Below are 25,440 nucleotides of genomic sequence, written 5' to 3' on the forward strand. Positions count from 1 at the left end.
AGTTGATTTATTAGTGAACAAGGCAAAATATTATCTAGACGGGTGAATAGATTGAGTTTAAAACAAAGCAGTTGGCAATTGAATTCAATTTTTTCCATTATTTTTATGGCATAATAGAAGGTTGTTGATCAACCATAAATGTCATTTAGAGGTGGATTTATAGCCCCTTAAAGCCAAAAAGATGTTACCATATGAATATAGGCTATGTCATTGCTACTAGCTCTATATGGTACATTAAATGCACTATTAGAGCACAATCACGATTGCTTTCACCTTATTCACGGTCGCAACCTGTATTTCATGGTCGAGACTCCTTTGTCGTGGTCATGATTCTTAAAGTAGTAATGGCTATAATCCATGTAGCATTTCATGATTTGTCGTGTTAGAGGTAACCGTCAAGGGTCTTTCTAACAGATATGATTTTTACGGTCGTGAGGATGTTGGCGTGGTCGCGATCTATTAAGGATAGAGCTTCTAAGGTAGCAGGTTTTGTCGCAATCGCAATGCTTACTGCGAAACCTACTGTCTCCATTTTTACTTTTTTACGAGCGTGACTACTTGGCTCGCGGTCATGATATCCTCTTCAGCTTCAACGATCATATAAATATGAATATCACGGTTGCAACTAACTGATTGCAATCACGATTTAGGAGGCATAATTAGACTTTAAGCTTCCTAAGATATGAACAAATCCTTCACAAAAAAGACACTTGAAACTAAGGTTAAAGATGCTCAATTTAATTGTCAAGATCAAAACTAAGGGTGACTTTAGTCAAAGAAAGATTTAGGCTAATAATATATATATTTCACAATACACATAAAATAATATAAAAATTAAATAATTAATTATACATACTTTTTGCTATTTCCAATACGCGTCTTCTAGAAAATAAAATCTAAAGAAAAAATAATAAATATAAATAGAAATGAAACTCATATACTAAATAACAATTTAGAAAATCAAAATAAAATAAAAACAAATTTAACAAAAAAATAAAAATAAAAATAAATCTAATGTTACTAAATTAACAAAACAATTTAAGAAAAAAAACTATCAAAACAGAAATTTAAGATTTAAAAAAATAATTAAAATTAAACCTAAGAAATGTAAAAAAAATTAATAATAGAAATTAACGAAAAGTTGTAAAAAAAGTAATAAAATAAATCTAACAGCAATTCGAAAACTAAACCTAAATTTTTTTAAAGATAATAATAGAAATAAAAAAATTACAACTAAAAAGTTAATATTAATAGAATAAAAAAATAAATTTAACAAAATAAAATAAATTAAAAGAAATTAATTTAACAAAAGTGTTAGCACTAAATGTTTAAAATTAAAATTTTTATAAGTTTGATGATGAGATATTTTATTTGGTGGAATACTTTTGAATCAATGACATATGTTAGACTTATGGAAATACCTTCGAGAATCAAACATAAAGCCTAGAACCCAAAAAAACCATATTTTGGCCAAGCTGACAGGTTGAATCCGCCTACACTCAAGCTAAGCCCATATATATTTAGGCTGAGCTCATGCACGCGCAGGCCAGGGAAGAGCCTCTCTAGCCTTATGCCATGTCATTTTAAGATAAAAATTTGTTAAATGGCACAACGCCATCCTAGCCCTCCAATTCCTAACCATAAAACATATCTTAACCCTTCATTTTAAACCTTAAGAATACTCATTTAAATTCATCTTTTTCTTCACTTTTCTCACTAATCATTAGTCACACACACACCTACATATGCAAAAAAACCCTAGCCACCACACTTTTCTCCCTTCTTCAACCTTCAAATCTATAACTCGAAAACAACCCTACTCCCATACACACATCAACATCTTTAGATAGTATTTTCCAAGTTTTACACATCTTTTTTCATTTAAAAGCATTTTAATTTGAATTTCCATCAAAATCCACCATTTGAGGGGATAAGTGCTAAAAGAACTTACTATTAAGCTTTATTTTTTATTGATTTACACCTCCAATTGAGTTTGATTTGTTTGTTTAACTTGTTTTTCAGTTCTTTTAGAAAATCTGTGGATAATCCATGTCGAGGAGTAAAATGGAATCAAAAAGCTTAAGAATCGAGCAAAGAACGAACATTTTAGTCAAGACATAGTACACACACATGCATAACACGGGAAGGCCACACCCTCATACCACATCAAGGGATTGGAATTGCAAAAGATAGAAATTTGGCATACTCACATGGAGAGGCTACACTGTCATGTTGTCGTTGTATGAGTCATTTTTAGAATGGACTTGTGTTAATAGAAATTTGGCAGATCCACAAAGGCAGTCCACACCCCCGTGTGGATCCTTTATTCAAAAGGCAGAAAGCAATAAAATGTTAAAGAAATTCACACAGGAAGCTTGCATCCTTATGTGACCTAGTTGCAATTCTACATTGTGAAAGTTAATCCTCATCACACCCCCATATGGATGCTCGTGTGGTCCCAATGTGCAGTTATTTTCGCATTAATATTTAAGGATTTTGTGTTTTATTTTTAAAAGATTTTGACTTTTATATAACTTTGAGAGAGAAAATAGTTTAGAGATTTATTTTCTAAAGAGTTTTAAGGTGGGATCCGGGCGGTCCGGGGGGGACCACCACGGCTCCTTTCTTCTCGTTTTTGTTTAACAGATTCAAGGAAGAAACATTAAATCTTACCTTCTTCTTTAAGATTTGAAGAATCAAGTTGGAGGATTTCCATTGATTTCAACCATGTATAGTTTGAGATCTTTTACCTTTTATGGAAGCTTTATCACAGATGCTCAAGTATGTTAAGCTCTTAAAGAAACTCCTCTCTAATAAGAGGAAGCTTGAGGGAGTGTTAATGGTACAACTGTCAGAAAAGAGCTTGACAATTATTCAGATGCGATTACCAAAGAAACTAAAAGTCCTAGGGAGTTTTACTATTCCGTATTTTATTAGTAATCCAAATTTTGATAATGCTTTGGTTGATTTAAGACTAGCATTAGTATTATGCCTTATAAATTATTTAAGAAACTAGGACCAAGAGAACGTAAACTAACACTTATAAGTGTTTAGTTAGTTGATAATTTTGTTGTATACCCTAGAGTAAAGGTTCAAGAATTTATTTTTTCTATGGATTTAGTAATCATGAATATGGATAAGGGTGTCAATGTTTCTTTTATTTTAGGAAAATCTTTTCTTGCTACAACTATAACCATCATTGATGTTCATGATAGTAAGCTCATCCTTAGGGTAGAGGATGAACACATAACTTTTCAAATTCCTAATGCCATGAAACATCCACTTGTGCTTGATGAAATGGATTTTAGCGATGATAAGATAAAGCATGAAAACTGTTAACTTTATTTCATTCGTTGTTGTTAAAAATCCTCTTGAGTTGTGTCTTGTGCAAGAGAAAGAAAAATTAGGAATAATAGAAGCTCTAGAGCAATTAGCCTATTTTGAGGCTGGAAAATAATGAAAAAGAGGCATTCGAGTCTATTGAGATGCCCAAAGAAGATAGGATGAGGCCATCTATTGAGGATTGTATACTTTAGAGCTTAAGCAACTCCTAAATCATTTGGAATATGTGTTCCTAATGGAGGGTTCTAGCTTTCGGTAATTATTAGTCCCGAGTTGATGGAGGAATAAAAAGTTAGGTTATTGGAAGTGTTAAGAAAACAAAAAAGGGTCATAGCATAGAAGATTGCAAATATCAAGGGAATTAGCCCTTCCTTTTTGGACACACAAGATCTTGATGGTAGAGGAATTTAAGATTGTGGTGCAACCTTAAAAGCACCTAAATCCCAAAATGAAAAAAGTAGTGAAGAAGAAGGTGAACAAGCTCCTTGATTCAGGGATAATCTATCCCATTTCAAGTGATTCTTGGGTCATCCAAGTGCACGTTGTGCCTAAAAAAGGAGGCATAACAATTGTGGTAAATGAGAATAATTAGCTGATCCCAACAAAACCAGTGACTGGATGGAGAGTGTGCACCGATTACAGGAAGTTGAATGATGCCACTAGAAAAGATCACTTCCTATTGTCTTTTAATGATCAAATGTTGGAAATATTGTCTAGGAATAAATACTAATGTTTTCCAGATGGCATGTCGGGATACTTCCAAATTCCTATAGCCCATAAGGATCAAGAAAAGACCACCTTCACATGCCCCTATGGGACCTTTGCCTATATAAGAATGCCATTTAGTTTATGCAATGCACTAACTACATTTTAGAGGTGCATGATGGTTATATTTGATGACTTGGTAGAGGATATTATGGAGGTCTTCATGGATGATTTTTCTATTCATGGAGACTCATTTGATCAGTGCTTGGAGCATTTGGAGATGGCACTAATTAGATGTGAGGAAACTAATTTGATATTGAATTAGGAGAAATGCCATTTTATGGTGCAAGAGGGCATTATTTTAGGCCATAAGTAAGGGAATCGAGGTGGATCGGGCAAAGATTGAAACTACTGAGAAATTGCCACCTCCTTCAACTATGATTAGGTTGATCGTAGATGTTTTATATGATTTATATGATTAGATTTATGTTTTTTTTATGAATTAACAAGTTTTTTTTATGAATATGATAATATCAATGTATTAGATTCTGGATTTGATAATTGGAATAGTTAGAGTAGCATGTTAGATATATGGGTTTTCTTTAATAATTATGTGATTGTATTAGGTTTTGGGGTTGCATGTTCAAAGCTAGAGCTGCCATATGAGGTTTTCTTATTCTTTTTTGTTTGGTTTATATTATTTTTGTGTGTTTTGCTTAATTTTAATTTATTTTATGTCTTTTATTTCATGTTTTCGAGTTGTTAATTGACTTTTGATCTTCTATGCATGTGAAATCGGCTTCTAGGCTAGGGAGGATCGAGAAAATTGTAGAACGAACAATAATCAAGCCCTAGAGCTGATTGGCTTTGTGCATAGCTGATTAGCTCTGTGCATAGCTGATTCGACTCTGTGTTGAGCCGATTTGTTTTGTGACCTATATCGATCGGCTTTACACCATTTTATGCCCTAATTTTAGATTTTTATGCATTTTAGTCTATTTTGTCCATTATAACTAACTTTTATGTGTTTTTCTTTCAATTTCTTAGTTGTAGGATGATTATAATAGCTAGATTTAATTTCCTACACTTTAATTTCTATATTTTGATGGATTCTAAATATCTGATGTGTGAATGTTTAATTAAATTTAGGCTTAAAATTTGGATCCTAACATGAGAAAGTAGTCCATTAGATTAAAGGATGGTAGATGTTCCTAAATTAAAATTCATACCGATTTAGTGGGTTTTGCCATGCTTTAATTAATAAAATGGATCATATTAGAACAAGAATTATCTAATTGGGCCTAGCATAAAAAATAGTCTATTTAGGTTTAAAAGTTGAAATTAAATGCATAACTTATTTTTGGGGCTAGACTAAATGGGCCTTTGTACATAATTAAATAGTTAAGTAGGTTAACAAATTAAACAAGGGTTGGGGTTAAATAAAATGGGCTAGACTTAGGAGGACCTCACATGTTGTAAAGGATGCTTGTAGGAATACAATTGCTGCATTTATAAGGAATAGCTCGTTAAACAATAAAATTAAAGATAAAAATACACAAATAAGGAAGTTGGCTTCCATATCCATCTCTAGATGTGGCAAAGTTTTATTATGGAATTAATAAATGCCACTCAATTAGAAAATGTGTTCCAGAGAATTATCTAAGTAGCGACTCCCATCTCCTATGACTATTAGCGTGTTTCCAATTAGGTTAAAAAGTATTGCAGTATTATAGTCGCTAGAAACACTTAGCTGCACGCCTGAAACTATCAATCGGGTTGTGCAAAGCCAATCAGCTCAGCATAGAGCCGACCGACTGTGTGGATAGCCAAATTGGCTCTACATAGAGCCAATTGGCCTGTCGCTTAGGCACACGATTTTTCTTTAACTTTTTTCTCAATTTCTTACACATTTTGAGTAAATAACGCATGTATCTAGTATTTAAATCACAAAAAATAGAATTTAGTGTAAAAAAAATACTTATCCCTCGGTGCGTGTTCCATTTAGCCTAATTGGGGATTTCCTCCACTTTGACAAGCCCAAAGTCATTTTGGCAAAAATTAGTGGTGAAAACTCCTAATCCGGTGCGATTAGGGTAAGTTCAACAAATCTAGATAAAGAGCTGGCCATTTTAAGAATGATTTCGAAAAATTTGGTCAAGAAGTCAAAGAAATGGTAGAGAAAGGTTAGGTTTTGAGAGGAAATACAAAGAAATTGATAAAAGTACATTAGAATTAGATATAAGGATATATATATAAAAGCTTTCTATTGATTTGAAAATCCAGCTATAAGGAGCTCAGCTATGGCTCTATCGGAGGTACCGCTTTGAGTTTTGTAGGCACTAGCTACCAAGGTCATCTGTTGTAAGAGACCAAGAATATTGTATTCTGACATTCCATCTATATTCCATTCATAGACGGAATAAGCATTGAATCTAGATTGGGTGAGGATATTATTTCTATTTTCTATTCCAAAAACTGAAACCCTCATTACTTCTTCTAGTAAGAACGCCTATGATCTTACTATGATTTTGGAAAAAGAGAAAAAGCTAAAAGACCCTCTCCCTACTATCCAAGAACTTCAAAAAGAAATTAAAACCATCAAAGCTAAACTTAAAGAGTTGAAAGAAAAACAACAAAATGATTATGTTTTGCTCCAAAACCTGGTTCTTAAACAGAATAGTGATTCTGATTCTGAAGAAGAAAATGATTTTCAAAATATTGAGGTTTCTGAGAATGTCCCAGAAAACTTCATTGATGTTTTAAAAGAAATAACCTCGAGAAAATATTTGATTCAAATAAAACTCATTTTCCTTGGTGATTTCCAAATAGAAACTATAGCTTTATTTGATATGGGAGCAGACTTCAACTGTATCAATTATGAGCTAGTTCCTAAAAGGTATCATAAAGAAACAAAAAAAAAGGCTCACCTCAGCCAATAGTTCAAAGATCATAATTGCAGGGAAAGCTAAAGCTGCAATTCTAAACAACAATATTGCTCTAAAAAATATTTTTATTCTTACAAAGGATTTACAACAAACTGTTATTTTGGGAACCCCTTTTATCAATTTAATTACTCATTTTAAAGTAACTACTGCTGGTATCATTTTTAAAGTTAAAGATTCAAAGATTATTTTTCCTGTTTTAGAAAAACCCAAGAAGAGAAATCTCAATCTTATAAAAGCTCACTCAATTTATAATTTTGAGATAAATGCTTTGATTAAAGGAAAACAAACCCAGCTTTTCCATCTAAAACAAGATATGAATTTAAAAAGAATCCAAAGCCAATTGCAAAATGAATTTGTCCAAAGAAAAATTTCTGATTTGCAAAAGAAAATTGAAAAAGAAGTTTATTTTGATCTTCCTAATGCTTTTTGGAAAAGAAAATAGCATATGGTGGATTTACCATATGAAAAAGATTTAATAATCTTTTCTTCCCAGGAACCCTGTAGGCTCTAATACCAAGGGGAGACTAACAAGTTTCTGGTGTGCAGGATCCTCAGACGAGGGAAGCACATAGCACAAGTGTATGCTCTGTGCTTGCCTCGTCTCAGGATCCTGCACACCAAAACTTATGGTATCAGAGCCTACAGGGTTCCTAGGAAGAAAAGATTATTTACATAAAAGAGATTTTAAAATTATTTTAATCTGCATCATATCTCTGATAAACAAACTTGTTCATTTATGCACAGTAGTAAGTCTCGTCTGATTTAAGGGCAGTAAATCTGGTGGCTTGGTCCACGTTTGTTTAGAAAGTTATTTTGATTTATTTTAAAATGAATTTAGAACCTTTTTTTTTATAAATCTTCTTCTTTTTCAAACTCTTCTACCTCTGAGTCTTCAAGGTCTAAAGGATTAATAAATAGTGAGGAAATCACTATTGAATATTTTTCAAAGCATATTCATGATTGGGAAATACCCAAGATTCAAAAGAAGCAAATCTATGAGTTTTCAAAGTTTTCTATTTTCAAAACTGATTTTACTATCAAAACTGAAGAAAGAGATATTCAAATTTCAAAGCCTTTTAAAGAAATCTATCTTTTGAATCCAAAAACCCTCCAAAAACATAAAGAAAAAGACTATAAATACATTCATATAGGCCTTGTCCAGGTAGGAATAAACCCCTTACCAGAGAAGGTTTAGATACTTCCATCTTAGCAGTCCTTAGGGATGCTAGGTTTATAAATTTCTATGATTTTTTATTAGGTACTGTTGAGTCAAGCCTTAATAAAGGACCAATTTCTTTCAACTGTTTTCCAAATATTACAATTTCTTTAAATGACAAAAATGTTTTAAAGAGCATTATTCTCCAAATAAAAATACATAATTACAAAATGCTTGAAGGATCTATTCCGATAGCATTGATTTTCAAAATACATTACAAAGCCATGATTTTTGCTTTTGGTTCGAAACACAAACTCCACTCACCAAAAGGAGAAACCTTATTTCTCCAAACAAATCTTTCTAAATCCAATGCAACTATTCCAAAAACTATTCAATGGAAGGATATCACTCTTCCAGAAGGATGGATCCTTGAAGGTGTAACCCAACCTGAATCACCAAAGCAGACAGAGCCAAATACAAATCTCAGAAACATAACCCAGTTTCCAGATGGAAAAGTCAAGCTTACATTCAACAGGAAATCAACTTCTTCTAGATTTTCTGATGATGACTCTTCAACCTCGACCATAGATATTTGAAGGGTATTAAAAATACCTTCTGTTATTTATGCCTCTTACAAAGAACCAACTCCATCACAAATACAACCAAGATTTTCAACATCTGATATACCAAGCTCAAACACCATATTACAAAATATTGATTACCAAAGCAATATCCCTAGACCTGTTTACAATGAACCAAAGAAGGATGATGATATAGAGACCGTCTCTACTACCCCCTCTTCACCATCACCAACTGCAATAACCCAAAATCTAGAAGCAGAAATCAACATGATTTCAAAAGATTTTCAAATCAATAAAAAGATTTTACATGAAGATTTCTATTCAAAGAAAAACCATTCCAAAAAACTTTGGTTCTTTAAACATTTTTAACAAGAAAAGGACAGTATCCAAGAAAGATACTACCAATTTTACATAAAAAATAGAATCCAAATCAAATTCTTTGATTGGTTTCAGATTTATTGCAAAGAAGATAGTATTTTTTATCCTTTCAAAGAAAAACTCATTAGTCCTGTTACTGTAAGGAACAAGACTCCAGAGTGGAAGGTCGGAGAAAACCAAACCATCCAGTCTGAATATCCTCCCCTTAGGAAAATAACCATTTCTTATGGAGAGAACGAAATAGAAGCCGCACCTTACAAATTAGTAGGAGAAGAGCTTGAGAAAAATGTCAAGAATATTGTTCAGCAGAACAATTTCTCAAATACCTATCTTAACACAATAGGGAAACAGCTTGTTAAGATAGAAAGCCAAATTCAAAAACCTCCTACGGTCTTCACCTCTCCAATTTCCAACACTAGTCATCCAAGAGAGATAAGCCAAATAGAAAAACTCAAAAACCCAGTCTTCAAACCCTACCAGATCTCAAAGCCTAGTCAAGACCAATTTCAGAAGCAAACTGAGTTTGCTAGAGCAGTTAGGGAATAACTTAGCAAATTAGCCACTTCTGAGTCCTCCAAGAACCTAGTACCTGATACTCCTCAAAGCAGTAGAAATATCAGTGCTATAGATCAAGCCTAAAGCAATGAATCCAATGATTCAGAGCTTGAAAGTATCACTGAAAAACTTTCCAACATCAACATATTGGGATGGCAAGCCCTTAGATTGACTTAGCATACTTCTAGAAATACTGCCCCGGATTTAGGAATAGAAAATAGAAATAATATCCTCACCCAATCTAGGTTCGATGCTTCTTCCGTCTATGAATGGAATTGGTCTCTTACAACAGATGACCATGGCAGCTAATGCCTACAAAACCCAAAGCGGTACCTCTAATAGAGCTATAGCTGAGCTCCTTATAGCTGGTTTTTCAGGCCAGCTTAAAGGATGGTAGGATTACCATCTCACTCAAACACAACAGCTCCAAATCATAAGTACCATCCAAACCACAATAGAAGGGACCCCCATCTTAGATGAGCTAGGAAATCCTATTGAGGATGCTGTGTCAACCTTAATCTTGACGATTTTCCTCCATTTCATAGGAGACCCATCTCTTCTAAAAGATAAGAATACTGAGCTCCTCAGTAATCTAACCAGCAAAAAACTTAGCAACTTTCAAGCTTATAAAGATACTTTCCTGACCAGAGTCATGCTTAGGGAAGACTCAAACCAACCTTTCTGGAAAGAAAAATTCTTAGCTGGTTTACCTAAAATACTAGGTGAAAGGGTTAGGATTACCATAAGAGAAGCCCATACTAGCCAGATCCCTTATGATTTCTACACTTATGGTGAATTAGTTAGCCTTACTCAGAAAGAGGGATTAAAGATTTGCCATGATCTTAAACTCCAAAGACAACTCAAATGGGAAATGAAGAAGACTAGACAGGAGCTAGGTAGTTTTTGTAACCAGTTTGAGTATAATCCCATAGAACCTTCCCCTACCTGCAAAGGAAAATGCAAAGAAGATTCTTCTAAACCTTTTAAGAAAAAACGTTTTTTCAAAAATAGGAAAGTGCCCAAAAACAGAGAGAATTTCTACAAAAGACCATTCTCTTCTAAATTTCCAAAACAAAACTCAAAGAAAGACTTTAGCAAAATTACTTACTACAAATGTGGAAAAAAGGGACACACTTCAAAGTATTGTAAGTTTTCTAAAAAACTTCATGAGCTCCAAATAGAAGATGAAATTTTGAGCAAAATTTCAGCTCTTCTAGTTGATTCCTTTGAATCAGAATTTTCAAATTCTGAGGAAGAGTTTCAAATTGATGAAATTAAAACCTCTTCCGATTATTCTGAATCAGAATGAGATGAAATTTCAAAAAATATTAATATGCTCACTAAGCAACAAGAAGCTTTTCTTGAAGCCGTCAAGCATATTAATGACCCTCAAATCCAAAAACAAGTTTTAAAAGAAATTCTAAAAATTGAAACCCTCATCCCTTCTTCTAGTAAGAACACCTATGATCTTACTATGATTTTGGAAAAAGGAAAAAGGCTAAAAAACCCTCTCCCTACTATCCAAGAACTTCAAAAAGAAATTAAAACCATCAAAGCTGAACTCAAAGAGTTGAAAGAAAAACAACAAAATGATTATGTTTTGCTCCAAAGCTTGATTCTTAAACAGAATAATGATTTTGATCCTGAAGAAGAAAATGATTTTCAAAATCTTGAGGTTTCTGAGAATGTCCCAGAAAACTTCATTAATATTTTAAAAGAAATAACCTCAAAAAAATATTTGATTCAAATAAAACTCATTTTTCCTGGTGATTTTCAAATAGAAACTATAGCTTTATTTGATACGGGAGCAGACCTCAACTGTATCAATTATGAGCTAGTTCCTAAAAGGTATCATCAAGAAACAAAAGAAAGGCTCACCTCAGCCAATAGTTCAAAAATCAGAATTGCAGGGAAAACTGAAGCTGCAATTCTAAATAACAATATTGCTCTAAAAAATATTTTTATTCTTACAAAGGATTTACAGCAAACTGTTATTTTGTGAACCCCTTTTATCAATTTAATTACTCCTTTCAAAGTAACTACTGCTGGTATCATTTTTAAAGCTAAAGATTCAAAGATTGTTTTTCCTTTTTTAGAAAAACCCAAGAAAAGAAATCTCAATCTTATAAAAGCTCACTCAATTTATAATTTTGAGATAAATGCTTTGATTAAAGGAAAACAAACCCAGCTTTTCCATCTAAAACAAGATATGAGTTTAAAAAGAATCCAAAGCCAATTGCAAAATGAATTTGTCCAAAGAAAAATTTCTAATTTGCAAAAGAAAATTGAAAAAGAAGTTTGTTCTGATCTTCCTAATGCTTTTTGGAAAAGAAAACAACATATGGTGGATTTACCATATGAAAAAACTTTTAGTGACAAACAAATCCCTACCAAAGCCAGGCCTATCCAAATGAATGAAACCCTTGAAAGCCATTGTAGAATAGAAATAAAAGATCTAGAACAAAAGGGTTTAATTACCAAATCCAGATCCCGCTGGTTGTGTGCAGCCTTTTTTGTCAACAAAAATAGTGAAATAGAAAGGGAACACCTAGGTTGGTGATTAACTACAAACCTTTGAATAAAGCTCTAAATTGGATTAGATACCCCATTCCAAACAAAAAAGATCTTCTTCAAAAGCTTCATTCTGCTTTTATTTGTTCAAAGTTTGATATGAAATCAGAATTTTGGCAAATCCAGATTCATCCTAAAGATCAGTACAAAACTGCATTTACAGTTCCATTTGGTCAATACGAATGGAATGTGATGCCTTTTGGATTAAAAAATGCTTCTTCTGAATTTCAAAAAATTATAATCGACATTTTTAATCCTTATTCAAAGTTTTGCAATATTTACATCGATCATGTGTTAATCTTTTCAAATTTTCTAGAGCAACATTTCAAACATTTGAAGACATTTTTCTATGTTGTTAAGAAAAATGGTCTAGTTATTTCAAAGTCCAAGGTATCTTTATTCCAAACGAAAATTAGATTTCTTGGACACTACATCTCCCGAGGAACTATCACCCCAATTGAAAGGTCTCTAGCTTTTACTTCAAAATTTCCAGATAGAATTTTGGAAGAAACTCAATTGCAAAGGTTCATTGGCAGTTTAAATTATGTCATGGATTTTTATCCAAATTTAAACTGTTTAGCAAAACCCCTCCATGATAGATTAAAGAAAAACTCCCCTGCATGGACGGATGAGCACACAAAGATTGTCCAAAGCATTAAAAAGCAAGTTTCTGAAATTCCATTTTTACACCTAGCTGATCCATCTGCATTCAAAATTGTTGAAACTGATGCATCAAATTTAGGTTATGGTGGAATTCTCAAATAAGTTCAAAACAACAAAGAATGCATTGTCCAGTTTACTTCTGCACACTGGAATGATACACAAAAGAATTATTCAACTATCAAAAAAGAAATTCTTTCGATAGTTTTATGCATTTCAAAATTTCAAAGTGACCTTTTAAATCAAAAATTTCTTTTAAGGATTGATTGTAAATCCGCGAAAGAAGTATTGCAAAAAGATGTTCAAAATATAGCTTCAAAACAAATTTTTGCCAGATGGCAAGCCATTCTTTCCATTTTTAATTTTGAAATCAAATACATAAGAGGAGATTCAAATTCAATTCCAGACTTTCTAACCAGAGAGTTCCTTCAAAAACTTGAGTGACAATGCCAAGAAAATCGAGAGCAAAAGACAAAGAGGAAAAGCCAACAGCAAATACAAAAGTTGTTCAAAGCCCGAAAATGAGATTTTACCCTCCTCTTCAAATCCTATCAGGACCTAGACTGAGATCATCCAGGAAGAAATAGACAAAAGCAAAGAAGACCCGGCCCAAAAGCAATTCCATATTCAGGAGTGGCTTGCACAGCAAACTCCCAAGTTTTTTAAGATGGTCGAAGAATATTCAAAACAAGTACCAAGGGCTGAAGGCAAACCAAAAATTTCTCCAAAGTCATCCTCCTCTTCAAACAAAGGTAAAGGTATACTCTCTATCCTTTTTCCAAAACCTGAGATAGTAATTTTTCCTCAAAACCTATCTCAGAGCTCTCAAAGTATTTCAAAGCCTAACTCACAAGAAATAGTTTTGTCTCAAACAAAACTTTTCAAAACCAATGAATATATAGAAAAGCAAAATTTTCAAAGCATTTTAACTATTGAGGAAGGATTCTGTACAGAAAGCCCCTCAAAACTAGTTTCAAAAGTTTTTCCTCCAGGATGGTACTTCAAACCCTGGAATAAATCAAAACCCCAATCTTACTACCAGTCTATCCTTGAGGTAACTGGTTCTGCAAAATTCAAACACTTCAAAAAGCATAAAGACCACAAAGACCCAGCATATTCCACATGCACCATCCAAAGAATCCTTCACCCTTCAGATTGGGGAATGGATTTACACTCGCCAAGATCTTTCAATCTCCCTCCAAAGTACCTACCCTTCAAGTCTAAATACAACTTTCAACTATTGGGATTACCAACAAGCTTAGTTTAATACCTTTCCTTTACAAAATGAAGGACAAAGCCATTCTTGGCTTTTCTACTTCGACACAAGCACAATCCAAACTTCAAAAATCCCATATTGGTTTAAACAATGGTGGAATTATTATGGCAACGTTCCAGAAACTATAATTCCAGAAGTCCTCCCTTTGTTTAATCTATTCAAAGCTCACTATAAACCCAAAAAAATAGAAAGACGTTTTCCTCTCTTACTTCTATTTTGCTCAAACTTCTTCCTCTCGTGGTATGCGTATGGTATTTCCATTTCAACCAAGCAGCAGATAGAGAAATCATCCTTGCCCGAAAATTAAAGTTAAATGGTGGGATAAATTCAACCACCAAGAAAAATTATCTCTAAAGATAGTACAAAGTTTTCTTTCAAAAAATAGTTTCTTGCCACCTCCGAAAGAACATACCACTTTCCTGGCACAAAAGTCTTTCATTATTCCAAAGCTAGCGGCGGCTCAAACAGAAGAAGATTTCTTACAATTGATCAAACAGTTGTCAGAGACCGCCTCTTCAAAAGGAAAATCTAAAGCTTCATCTTCCTTTTCCAGCTCCAGCTCAGCAACAATTGATCTAGATGGTGACTCGAATGAAGATGACTGTTTTGGGATATTTAAGCCCATCAAATGATATCTTTGTAAAGCCCTTGGGTTGAAAACCAGAAATGGCAGCCCAAGACAATTCTGCAATGGGCCAAATGCCCAAAAAAAAATATATATATATTTAAAAGAAAAAAGAAAATAGACAAAAGACTCTGCACCGTTATTTTTTTAAAGAAAAAGATTCCTCAATAATGAAGCGTGGCGGACAATTCCTGCAAAAGACGTGGAGCCTCTCACTCCATTATCAAAAGCATCTAAAAGACGTTGAGCCCCTCACTCCATTATGAAGAGCATCCAAAGCAAGAATTATTGAGCCTGAAGGCTGAAGACCTCTATAAATAGAGGAGCTACCAAAGAAGAAGGCAGACCGAAAAATCACAAGAAACTCTTGTATTCTTCAAGTCATACCATTAGAAATATAGTGAGAAAAGAGAGTGTGAGCCAGAGAGTGATAGTGAGAAACCACCTTCCTCTTGTATTCAACTATTTGATGAATAACTCGAGTTCGGTTCGAGCTTGATAAACCAATATTGAGAACAAGCTCGTTAAGCACAATTTGAGCTCGAGCTTGGGCTTGTTAAGCACTTTTTAATAATTAAATTAATCAACAGCAACACCTAAAAATATAGCAAGAAATGATAAATGTATCAAATATAACAAAATAAAATAAAAAAATTCAATTTGCAGCAAAAATAATCAACATCAGTGTCTAAAAATATAGCAAAGCATGGAAAGAAATATTAGTATAATAACATTAATGATTAAAATAAAGACCAATACTGCACAAAAGATTGCAAAAAGGGCATGCTAAACAAATCACAAATTTGTATTAACTTTAAAAAAATATATAAACCAACACCCCAATTCATTTTTTAGTGGCACTCACTTTTTAATAAATAATATTTATAACATTTAAAATAAAATTTTAAAATATAAAATAGTCGAATCACGATATAATAAAGTAGCTAAAATTTATTTGTAATAATATATTAACTTACATAAATTACAATCTTAATTAATTTTAGCTTAATTTTTTTATTTGATTGCCATTTATAAATATAAATGTAAAATTCAATCAAAATTTTTAATTAAATTAAGATTTTCTCAAAGAAATCATATAGTCTAACAACATCGATACTCTATTCTATTAATTCCAAGATACAGGTTGGACAAATATGAAATATCTAAGAAGTGAAGAGCATGAGGTCAAAAGAAAACACCTTATATTAAGATTAAGATATATATTAGGTTTCCCGATAATAATAACATTCATTTAGACATTTTTTTTTTCTTTCTACAGTAGTGCGTGATTAGTCATGATCTATTATATATTAATTAAGGTTTTAATAATAAATAATTTTTTTATTAAATTAGTATAATTAGAGGATGCATTTAAAATATCTTTACTATCGTAAAAATCTAATTAAACTTTATAATATAAAATAGTTTATAAGTAGAATAAAAGTTATAATAATGGGTCAACTTTATTTTATCTAATATAGAAAATATTCATTTTATTAATTTATTGTAGAATATATTTATTTATTATTTATTATTTTTATTGTAATTCTTACAAATAGTAATAATTTCATTTAAATGTTGTAGTTATAATAATAATGATATTATTATTATTATTATTATTATTATTATTATTATTATTATTATTAATGTTCTTCTTATTATTATTATTAGTATTTTGAACTCGACATCGAGCATATAAATGAGCTTGCTTACGAGCCTGCTTGTCGAGTTTATAAACATGTTCACGAATTTTATAAACGAGCCAGATTATGAGCCTGTTCATGAACCTATATGAGAGCTTTATAAACGAACCGAGCTTGAGCTCGAGCTCATGAGCCTGTTCACGAACCTATTTGTGAGCAAGTTCGCGAACTAACAAACCAAACTCTATCAAGCTTGAGCTCGACTCAATAGAATTATCGAGCTCGAAATTGAGCTCGAGCCCGGTTTGTTTAAGTTAATGAAAGACCTCAAATGAGCTTCTTATTGATCCGAGCTTCAAATAGTTCGCGAGACATTTGGTTCATTTATGGCCCTACCAAAAGATAACAAAAGAAGATTCTAAAAAGTTTTTTTATGATAATTATTAGGATTTTAAAAGATTATTTTAATTTTATTGGATATTAATAACCGATAAAGAAAATCTTTTTCTTTTAAAATTTAAAAATGATATGAGTTTATTTGTTACCTTAGGGTTTCCTAAAAATCCTACCCTTATAAATATATCATTAAGTTCTAATTCTAGGTTGGCAATTCTTAGCTAAAGTTATTAGCTACTATTATTACTAAAAACCTAGAATAAATAGTTTTTTTAGTAACTAGAGAGTAAGTCACTAAGGAAGAGCTTTAGATTAGAAAAGTTTTATTTCTGAATGATAGAAGATGTTCTCAATCCTAAATAACACTAGATTCTCATTTGATCCTCAGTTCAACCGTCTCATTATCTCTAGAGACTCATAGATCAATAATCTATGGTGACAACTTGAGGGTTCCCTAGATCCAAACATCATCAGCATCTCTTTCCTCTTCACTAGTTCTTTTATTTTTATAATTTTAGAAATATGATTAAGTTGATCTTAGATGTTTTATATGAATAGATTTAGATTTTTTATAAATTAACATGCTTTTATGATGAATCTGAAAATATGAATGTATTGAATTTTGGATATGATAATTGGAATAGTTAGAGTAGTATGTTAGATTTATGGATTTTCTTTAATAATTATATGATTGTATTAAATTTTTAGGATTGATGTTCAAATCTAAAGCTTGCCATGTGAGGTTTTATTATTTTCTATTTGTTTATTTGTGCGTTTTGGTTTATTTTAATTCATTTTATGCCTTGTATTTCATGTCTTTCGAGTTTTTAATTGATTTATTTTTATAATCTGTTTTTTGACTTTTTACAAGTAAGGAAGAGAGAAAAACTAGTTAAACCGACTGTAATCAAGCCGTAGAGCCGATTGGTTCTACACCATTTTATGCCCTAATTTCGAATTTTATGCATTTCAGTCTATTTTGTAAACTGTAACTTATCTTTATGTATTTTTCTTTCAATTTCTTAATTATAGGAGGATTGTAATAGCTAAATTTAATTTCATGCACTCTAATTTCTATATTTTGATGGATGCTAAATATATATTTTGTGAATGTTTAATAAAATTGGATATATAGACTTTAGGCTTAAAATTTAGACCTAACATGACACAGTAGCCTATTAGGTTAAAGGATGGTAAATGGGCCTAAATTAAAATCCATATGGATTTAGTGGGTTTTTACCATCTTTAAATAATTAAATGGATCATATTATAACAAGAATTGGGCGTTAGCATAAAAGTAGTCCATTTAGGTTTAAAGGCTGGAATTAAATGCATAACTTATTTTTGGGCTAGATTAAGTGAGCCTTTATACATAATTAAAAAGTTATGTAGGCTAACAAATTAAATAAAGGTTGGGCTTAAATAAAATGGGCTAGACTTAGAAGGATTTCACATGTTGTAATGGATGCTTATAGGAATACAATTGTCACATTTATAAGGAATAGCTCATTAAACAATAAAATTAAAGACAAAGATACACAAATATGGAAGTTGGCTTCCGGATCCATCTCTGATTGTGGCCGAAACTTATTTATGGAGTCGAGAAATGCAGTCAATTAGAAAAAGGTCCCAGAGAATTACCCAGGTAGTGACTCTCATTCCGCGCTAGTTTCTGTGACTAGTTAGTGTGTTCCCGATTAGGTTGAAAATTCTTGTAGTGTCGTAGTCACTAGAGAGATTTGGGTGCACACTCAAAACCACCACCCACACTTTCTCTTCTTCTTCTTTCTTTATTGCAATACGTAGGAACTAGTTCTTTTGCTATTTGGGTGTTGATGAAACCTAACCCATTTTGTATGAATTGAATCAACGTTTATGAAATTAGATCATCTTTGGAGTTGTCTTATTCCTTTGATTTCTTGTTCTTTATTTCCACTGATAAGTAAACATATTGATTGGATATTATTTTCATAATTGATTAAAGATAACTATTTATAATTTTTTTACTATTCGAGATAAATAATTGATTGGGATACTAGAAATAGATCTATAAGATTCTTTGACATGAAAAATTCCTAAACTTAATCCATAATCTAAGTGAGTTGGTTTAGAAAGAGATTCCTTGCCCTCCTTTTAGGAATTAGGGGTTTAATCACTTAAGAGAGATTTTTACCTAAAATTTGACGAATGTCAATTCAAGTTTTGGATTTGATTTAATTGCTATTTGTTTTATAAAATATATAAATTTTTAGGGGGATTTAATACATGAATAGATCGTTTTTTAATAAATATTTTAATTACCTTAATTCTTGTTTTCAATTTAGTTAACTTTTTAATTATAACAATTCAAAAAATATTATGTTTGTTAAACATTAGTCGAAGTCTAGAAGTAATATTCATAATTGGTCTCTTGTGGAACAATACTTGTACTCATTATTCTATTACTTGATATGATTGGTGCACTTTGCCATATGTGGATAGCGCATATCATGAGGGTGAAAATCTAATTTTATTTGAGATATGGTGTTATTTTCTTGTGTTTTTATTACTTATGTCATTATATTTTATTTCATCTTCAATTTTTGTGATTTGGCTGCAAAACCAATTTGTTTTCCTCTCTGTAGGTTGAACACGTGCAGGTTCAACCCTATATGCACGTAGGATCAACCCCAAATCCTTCGAATTTAAGCCATTAGTATAAAACGTGGCCATTTTTCACTTTTAGGCTGCTTAAAGCTTGAACTTGCACAAGCTTAACCTATACCCGCATGGGTTCAATCTTAATAGCACCGAGATTTGGTGTTATTTTTTTGTGCTTTTATTATTTATTTCATTATATTTTATTTCATCTTCAGTTTTTGTGATTTTTGTGCAAAACCAATTTGTTTTCCTCTCTATAGGTTGAACACATGCAGGTTCAACCCTATATGCGTGCGGGATCAACCTCAAACCCTTCAAATGTAAGCTATTAGTATCAAACATGGTCATTTTTCACTTTTAGGCTTCTTAAAGCTTGAACTTGCACAGGCTTAGCCTATATCTGCATGAGTTCAATCTTTATAGCACCATGCATCATCATTTTTAGTTTTCCTTTGCCATTTTTTGTGATTTTAGACTTCTAGAAGCTTGAACTCGTGGAGGTTTAGCCTATACCTGTGCGAGTTCAGACTTAATAGTCCTTATTTTTTATTGTTTTTCTTGTTTTAGTTGTTCTTTTGCTATTTTAGGGTTTCTGAAGGTTGACCCCATGCGCACTTAGACTGACCCTGCACATGCTTATGCTAACCCCGCGCTCGCTCCATCTATCAAACCTTATTTTATTTAATTTGTCAAATTTTAATTATTTACTTGCTTAATTATTCTATTTAAATCTCTACTATGTAATCTCCTTATAATTGCATGCTCTATTTATTATTTGTTGTCTTTTATTTATATTTATCTGTTTGAGACCTAAAGGTCATACTTTGTAATAATTTTCCACTAAGCACCCCGATCTCCTTAATCCCTTTCTTTATATGTTTATCTTATTGCTTTCTAGGTTCTCATCTCACATGTGTAAAGAACTAAAATTAATCTAGTATTTATGTGATCACTTTATATGTCAACTTTAAAATAAGCTTCTCATACTTCATTCTCTGTTCATCTCAAATGCTAAAATAAAATAAATCTGACACCTAACTTAGGTAATAAAATTGGATTCTGATTTGATCACCTTTCACATGTGAAGATAATAAAATTTAAGATACCAAAGTATCTCCCTATTAGGACTAGCAAAGCTACTAATGTGCCTTCCATCTAGGACTAGTTAAGGTACTAAAGCATCTCCTATTTAGGGGTAAAATGCATGAGTGGTATTATAACTACGGCAATTGTATCAATTTGGTACTCCAACTTAATAATCACAAAAACAGTAACCCAACTGACTAATAATGAATTAGGTTACACTTTTTGGTCTTTATGTAATGATGTGGCACCTGGATTCTCTCACTAACTACCACATCACCTCTTATTTAGACACAACTAATACTAATTAGATATTGAATATTCTTTCAGCTCCTCTATTTGAACTCATACCTTGCAATTGTATTTTGGGGATTATAATTTTTATGTTTACTAGGATTAATCATGTACAGGTCAGTAGTGACGTGAAAGCTGAAAAAAGAATCTAGCTGCCACATCAAGACAAAATGGCCAAAAAATATAAAGGTACCCTTGCCTGATTCATTAATGGTGACTTAGGATACCATAATTGTGATTACTGAGTTGAGGTACCAAATGGATATAAGTGATAAAATTATGATACTATTTATGCTTTCTACCCCCTCCTTAGGCTAGCTCTTACCTTCCTCACCTTACATGCTAAGAATATAAAAAAAGGTTGATGAAAAAAATGAGTATAGAGTAAAATCGGCTAAGATAATATGATTAGGCTATGCAAAGGCTCATTTACTCTAATGGAGGCTAGACGCCACAACCTAGGTGGATAAAGGTGATTTTTAAACTTTCCTTGTTCATACCTAACTTTCTGAACCTAGAATCTCCGTATTAGCGAGGGAGAAACTTATGCTCTCTAGGAGGGAAACAAAGCCATCATCCTCACTAAAAACATGTCTAAATCTCATTAGGTGCCGACTCCTTCTCTAAGTGGTCTTAAGGTCTTTCGTAATCCTTTAGGACCTTTAACCGAACGACTCTTCTATATGGATGCTTTTAAACCAGTTCAGATACATTTGTTCACTCATACTTTCGAAGCTTAGTAAACTTGTACCAATATGGTCATACAATGCTATTGCCATATTTTCATCATCTTCTTTATCCTCATCATAGTAGTTTTCTTCATCGTCCTTATCTGCTGTTTCATTTTCATAACCACCATTATCCTCTTCCTCCTAATCATTCGTGATGTAAACCTTCTATAGAAGAGAAGATTACACGCCAAGATCAATACTTATAAGGTTTGCCAAAAGTTATTTGTGGAACTATCACCCTTATTTATAAAGAAATAAGATCAATAGCTATAATGAGATGAACTAATTAATCCTAGAAACTAACAAGTTAATAGAATTAAATTAAGATAGAAGTGAAATCAAAACCTAAACAATAAGCTTTAATCTCAAGAACACTCAAAGAAACTCTTTAAGCAAAAATAAGGTTTTTATTCAATCAAAGGATTGCTCTTGCCGAATTACATAGCTCTATTTATAAAGTTTAAAATAAAATAATCCTAATCCTAGAATGACTAGGATATGCGGCCAAGATTCCTAAATCAACAAGGAAACAAATAACTCCTTAAAGAAAGGGAATAAGATATGGTCAAGATTCCTAAATAAATAAGGAAACAAATAACTTCTAAATAGATGTCATCAGGATTCCTTGCTGGATTAGGATCTTTAGTGGAATTAGGATTCTTTGTTGAAGTAGGATTCCTTATGCTACATGGATTCTCATAACTTCATGTTGGGCTTTAATCCATGAATGAAATATAATTAATCAAAGTTGAATCTTGATCTTCTAAGTCCAACTCACTAACTTTGCTTCTTGAATGCATCTTGTCTATCACGTGGACCATGAAAGAACACAAGGCAGCCTTGAATCTCTTGCTTCTAACTCATGTGATTGGACCCTCATACTTCAATGGATCTATTCATGGTTTACTTGGTGGTGAAGGATCAACCTTGATTTTATCATCCCCTCCCTCCTCGAAAGGATTCGTCCTCAAATCAAGACCTTCATCAAAAGAAAATGGAGATAAATCAGCAACATTAAATGTAGCACTAACTCCATACTCACCGGGCAAGTCAATCTTGTAAGCATTATTATTGATGCGTTCCAACACTTGAAAAGGTCTATCTCCCCTTGGCATCAACTTGCTTTTTCTTTAGTTTGGAAATCTTTCTTTGTGCATGTATATCCACACCCAATCTTCGGGTTCAAAGATCACCTATTTTCTTCCTTTGCTGGCGTGTTTAGCATTTGCTTCATTCTTGCGCTCTAGATTAGCTCGAACCTATTCATGCAATTTAAGCACATATTCAACCTTTTTCTTGCCATCAAGGTTAGTTTGTTCCTTTAAAGGTAAAGCAATCAGATCTAAAGGATTCAAAGGTACAAACCCATAGACAATCTCAAAAGTTTTATCAAAATTAGGAAGAGATAGAATAGAAGAAGAAGTAAGTTTTTGTTTGAGCAAGTCAATTGCTGATTATTGTGCTTCCCCCCAATTAAACTTCACATCTTTCTTCACTAATTCATTCAATGGTGCGGCAATGGTACTAAAATCTTTCACAAAACGCCTATAGGAGCTTGCTAGTCCATGAAAACTTCGAACTTCACTTGCATTTGTGGGAATTGGCCACTCTTTGATTGCCTTCACCTTTTCTTCATCAGCCTCAATTCCTTTTGCACTAACAACAAAACCAAGAAAAACAAGTTTGTTTGTGCAAAAATCGCATTTCTTGAGGTTAGCAAACAAAACTTCTTTGCGTAGAGTTTCAAGAACTAAACGCACGTGCTTTACATGTTCATCATAAGACCTGCTATAAATAAGTATATCATCAAAATAGACAACCACAAATCTGCCTATATAAGCACGCAAAACAAGATTCATTAATCTCATGAATGTACTAGGTGCATTAGTTAAACCAAACTGCATGACTAACCACTTATATAAACCAAATTTAGTTTTGAATGCTGTTTTCCATTCAACACCTTCTTTCATTCTAATTTGATGATAACCACTTTTTAGATCAATCTTAATGAACACAACAGCTCCATGCACTCATCAAGCATATCATCTAACCTAGGTATAGGATGACGATATTTAATAGTTATTTTATTAATTGCTCGGCAATCCATACACATATGCCAAGAACCATCTTTCTTAGGGAAAAGTATAACAGGAACAGCACATAGACTTAAACTTTCCCTAACATAACCTTTATTAAGAGGTTCTTCCACTTGGCCGTTGTAGTTCTTTAGTTTCCTCGGGATTTGCTCTATATGCCGACCTATTGGGTATGGTAGAACTAGGTACAAAGTTAATTTGGTGCTCAATTCCATGAATGGGTGTTAACCCACTTGGAATTTCATCGGGAAACACGTCCTCAAACTCCTGCAAAAGAGACTTGAAACTTGAAGGCAAAGAAACATTAAGATCGTTAGTGGTTAGAAAACTTTCTTTGTAAACAAGCACAAGTATTTATTTTTGTGACATTAAAGCTTTTCTCACATCTCTCTCTCTTGCCACAAAGCTCACTTTTCTCTCTTTTGCACTCAACTCACCTTTTTCTTGCGCCTCACAACTCAATGTTTTCTTTTTGTGCAAACTCTCTTTTTATCCTTTTTCCTCTCTTTTGTCACACCCCTCATGGTTTTCCACACAGCTCTCCTTTTGCTTGTGCACCTTTTCTTTTTCACGTGCACTCTCTCTCTCATTTTCTTTTTCTTTTTCATAGTCAGCAACTTTAATCTCATTGTACGTTGGTCTTCATTAACAATTTTTAGACTTAAAGGTGTAAGAGTATAAAGTTTGTTGTGAAGTGTAAAACAATAGCAATTTGAACGCCCTTGTAGATGACATCTCTATCAAACAACCATGGTCTTTCCAAAAGTATATGACAAGCTTACATTGGGATCACATCACACAATACTTCATCTTGGAACTTTTGCACACCAAACGCCACCCTAACTTGCTTTGTAACCTTGATACCTCCTGAATCATTCGACCATTGAAGAGTATATAGTTTTGGATGTTTGGTTGTTGGAAGTTTCAATCGATCCACCATCATTGTGGTAGCAATGTTAGTGCAACTACCATTATCAATAATTAAAACACAAGGAGTTTCTCTTATCAAACAGCGTGTATGGAAGATGTTCTCTCTTTGGCTTTCATCATCAGCCCCCTTATTGCACGTTCAAGGATCTAATGGTGACTCCACATAGCTCACCTGAATGCGCCCCTTGCTTAGCTCCATCATCGGGATAGCAATCTTCCAATTCGGGCATTGATTCTTCATCACTTTCAGCTCCACTTTCTTCTTCACTAGCGTACACCAATTTGCCTCCTTTTAATGCTAAAGTGCGTTTGTTCGGACATTGAGAAAAGATATGTCCATAGCCTAGACATTTGAAGCATTGGATCTTTTTGGGCTTGCCCTCTTGAGTTCGGCTTTTATTGCTTTGATCCCCCTTTGTTATGGTTTTATTATCTTTAGACACTTCCTTTCCTTTGTTTTGGGTAGAATTTGTACCTTTCTAATTGGATTTCCAATTAGAATTTATTGAAGAGGAGTTCTTGCTCTTTTGCTTCAATTTTTGCTCTATCTTGATTGCCATATGTAGCATGTCCTCCATCTCTACATAATGCTGCAATTCAACAAGATCAGCAATATCTTTGTTAAGACCATGCAAAAATCAAGCCATAGTAGCCTCCCTATCCTTTTATATATTGGCCCTATTCAAAGCAATCTCCATCTCTTGATAATACTCCTCTACGCTATTTCCCCTTTGTACCAAACTTTGTAGCTTATTATACAATTCTCTATAGTAATGAGAAGGAACAAAGCATTTTCTCATTATTCGTTTCACTTCAGCCCATGTTTGGATCTC

This window comes from Ricinus communis, chromosome 6 (assembly GCF_019578655.1).
Source record: "Ricinus communis isolate WT05 ecotype wild-type chromosome 6, ASM1957865v1, whole genome shotgun sequence".
NCBI classification, from domain to species: domain Eukaryota; kingdom Viridiplantae; phylum Streptophyta; class Magnoliopsida; order Malpighiales; family Euphorbiaceae; genus Ricinus; species Ricinus communis.